Below are 4,319 nucleotides of genomic sequence, written 5' to 3' on the forward strand. Positions count from 1 at the left end.
TTCAATTTGTGATATATAAAACTTTGGCGAGTAAATTAATTAATTTACTTTTTAATAGACACTTGAAAATGGGGGGGGCGTGAATTAAAAAAAAAACGTTTGTCTAAAATAATATATTCGGTTTATTGGAAAGAGCATAAAATTTCACATTGACCCTGAAAATATCGTAAAAATTGAATCAATAGAAAAATTTTGATAGATTTTTAAAGTTTAACAATTGAAAAATATTGAGTTCGTAAAATTCATTACTGTTTTTAAAAAAAAAAAAATAAAATATTTCTATTACTTTTAAAACAACTTTAATAGTTTATTTTTGAAGTATAATCCGAAAAGAAAATAAACAACCCACTTTTAAAAGAGAAATTACGAGTTTTTTTTTTTATATTTTATTCGCAGTTTCGTGTTAGGGGTATCAAAAATTCCTACAAAAACTCTGATACACCTAGAGGTGTGGTTGTTATTGCGCAATACTTACAATTATGCGCGAAGCTGCCTCTACAGGGGGGTATCCTTTGTCTTGTGAGACTGAACGGAGGCATCTAATGTTTCAGAATAGATAAATCTAATTCAGTTAAACGATATTCGTGTAGAAACGTTTAAGAATAAACTAGAAGATTGCATGTCGTTGCCCGGTCATAAAATACGTATAAATATATTTTGATTTATGCAGATTTCGTATTTATTATTATATAACCAATTCTCTATTGATCATAATATTGTACGCAGTATATATTAGTGATTCCAACAGTTTTTCTTTTAATATGTCTTGGGTGCCATCAGCAAGAATCGAAAACTTAACATATAGCGTTCAAACATTAGTGGTTAAGTTTGCAAAGTATGCGAGAAATGACGTCATTGCTTGCATACTTTGCTAACATAACATTTTTATGGGCACTTTTATTGATAGTACACATATGAAACTATAGTCCACTTCGAAGTAATCTCCTCCGACTGCAACGCACTTGTACCATTCAAACAACTTCTAGAAAGTCCAATGACAGTCCTCTTGTGTGAGCGTGTCAATAACTCTCCTTCCAACCTCTTTCATCTCCTCAATTCTCTCATAACGACGCTTGAGCTTAGGTTAGGAAATAATCAAAATCACAGGGAGCAAGGTTTTATCTACTGAGAAAATGGGGAACTGTCTTGCTGTCATCTTGGTCAAATAGTCTGTGACAAGGATGTCTCTGTAGACACATGACGGTCTTTATCCATGAAATTCTTTATTTGGCCAATCAACTCTGGTAGTTCGGACATTCTTATGGAGTAGACATACAATGTTGGTCCCATAAAAGTGACCGGAATTCTCATCATCCCTCACAGACCAGTTTCATTGAATCTCCTATGTCACTCAAAAGCTTTCCTATATATATATATATATATATATATATATATATATATATATATATATATATATATACTTACTAGCAGTGCTTTCAATATTTTTAGCTTATATACAGTGCTTTCATCGTTTTTAGTTCTTATATACAGTGCTTTCATCATTTTTAGCTCATATACATTTCAGCATTTTTAGCTCATATACAGTGCTTTCATCATTTTTAGCTCATATACATTTCATCATTTTTAGCTCATATACAGTGCTTTCAGCATTTTTAGCTCATATACAGTGCTTTCAGCATTTTTAGTTCTTATATAGAGCTTTCAGCATTTTAGCTCTTATATATGTACATTTGCACATTCTTATGGAGGACACATACAATGTTGGTCCCATAAAAGTGACCGGAATTGTAATTAAAACGAAAACAAAGAACTGTTTACATTCTAAGATCAGAAGTTATGAATTACGCAATCCAAAATAGAAAAGAAGAATGTAATTCTTGATGTTTGCAATTCCAGGTATGTCGATTTGCGACTATATAAGAAAAAAATAAACAACAGAAGACGGGAGAGGGCAGACACAGTGGCGAACGTGATTTGGCATCTTGACATCTCTTCGTTGGCGTGCCACACAACAACCAAACCAACACAACTAACGTCTCTCCCCCCTATCTCTCTCTCTCTCTCTCTCTCTCTCTCTCTGTCAATAAACTGAAGCTTAATTGTAAATAAAACTTATACTCTGAAATTCGTCTCTGTGTTGATTTTGAGAATAGTGACAAAACAATTGTCAGTCTATATATATATATATATATATATATATATGTATATATATATATATATATATATATATATATATATATAAAATAAAAATGACAATAAGTTTACCAAGGTAATCAAAACTTAAATCAAAACGTAAACTTAAAATATATTATAAATATCAAAGAGTTAATATTTACAAGTAAAATAAACTCAGCCAGATGTAAAAGCTCAATAAAACCGAAAAGGAAATAGAGCTTATAATATGAACAAATGATTAGTAAAACATGTTAAAGGACATCTTGAAAAAGAGTTAAAAACATATTTAATTTTAAAAAGGAAGCACAAGATGTGGATAGTCCTTAATCCACGAAGTTTCGAAGAAATACTCTCCTTCTCATCAGAGGGCAGGAATTAGCAAAATGCAGGATCGGATTTTGCATATAAATAATATATATATATATATATATATATATATATATATATATATATATATATATATATATTAGATAAATTATATATACATTCAACAACACAACAAAAGAAAGAGTGAATAGATAAACGTTTTAAAGAATTAATAAAAGTAATTTTTTTTTCTCGTGAATATGGTCTGATTTAGTGATGGAAATATCGGTACTCTGGACCAAGTCATCTCCAAAGTTTTCGAACAGGGAGGCATATCGCTGATTTTTAAGAGCTACGTTGGCAAAAAAAAAAAATGACCTGGTTCTATACTGATTTGCTCATGAGAAAATATTCAAGTACGTCCAAGGGACTGCAAGAAAGACCTTATCCTACCTTGACAGAGTGCAAAATTGACTCTGTAGCCTAGCAGGGGACGTTCTTTTCTCTTCCCTGCAATCTCTTTCCATAGAAGAGACGTTGCGAGCCTGTCTTTGCTTTATCGTTATTTTTATGGAAAGTGCTCTTCTCCCCTCGCCAAACTTTTACGGAAAACACTCGTCTACTGAAACCACTATTTTCCTCCACTCTTTATCTGTGCCTAAACCTAAACGCAGATTCCATGAACAAAGTTTCTTTCTTAGAACTGCATGCCTGTGGATCTCTTTTCCGTTTGCCTGCTTTCCAACTGACTAAGATTTGTAGCTTCAAGTTCAATGTAAACAAATTCTCGACGAACCGTCTCCTTAAGTAATCCAATTTACCAAATTTTGACTACTAAGGATTACTACGATATTATCCCATTGACTACTGTACACTCATTAACCCTTATCCTCGAGTAACCTCCGGGCCTTGATAAGTGCTGATTCTTATGCAAAAAAAGCTTTGCTTTTTGAATGAAACTATTTCTTAAAAATCTCATTTTTAAAATCATTTTATCGCCATAAGAAAACCCACCGCACTATGTTCACACATTTCCATTAAAAAAGGAATTTCCTGGATATTTTTTACGTTTTCCATAAGAGGTCGACTAGTCTGATTAAAATATTTGGACGGCCGGATCTTGCTTGCGGGCCGTAGTTTTAAGACCCTTGCTCTAGCGGTTTATCTCTCTTCTTTTAATTTCGAAGCCACAGTTTATCAAGGTTAATAACAAGTTTATTAAATGAGAATGGATGCCATCTGAAAGATGAGGGAACTTATGGGCGTACACAACTTGATGAATTTCATGAATTCGTCTGATTATTTTTGGAGTGGTTCATGGCAAGTTTTATTGACTATGGATTCGAAAAAAAAAATGAAAAAAAAAAACAGTGAAAGAAAAGAAACAGGTTAGAGAATCAAGAAAGCGAAATCGTTTTTCCATGAATAAGGTCTGATTTAGAAATCGAAATATTGGTGCTCTAGATATGTGTCTCTCTTCTTTCTCTTAAAATCACCGCTTACCAATGTTAAGAGTCACTCAAAGATAAGGGCTTATAAGAAGAACAATGGATACTAATCGAAATATTAAGAACACTGTGGGAGTACTAACATCGATTGATAGTATGAACTCGTTTGATTAGTTTTGTGTGAGTCGAAGAATTTGTTGATATTGCAGTTGAAGAAAGAAAGAAAGAAAGAATAAAAAGAAAGAGCGAAAGCGAGAAAAAAAAGCAGGAGTGAAAGCCAATAAACTAAGAAAATAAATAAAATTATTTTTAACATGATTAAGGTCTGAGTTACAGATCGAAATATCGGTGCTTATTTTTTAGGTAATTTATGCTTGTTTTTTGTTTGTTTGTTTTTTTTTTTGCTAAGGTCATCTCTTATCATGTCCA

Source organism: Euprymna scolopes, chromosome 22, assembly GCF_053919585.1.
Source record: "Euprymna scolopes isolate OS-2025 chromosome 22, ASM5391958v1, whole genome shotgun sequence".
Taxonomy (NCBI): domain Eukaryota; kingdom Metazoa; phylum Mollusca; class Cephalopoda; order Sepiida; family Sepiolidae; genus Euprymna; species Euprymna scolopes.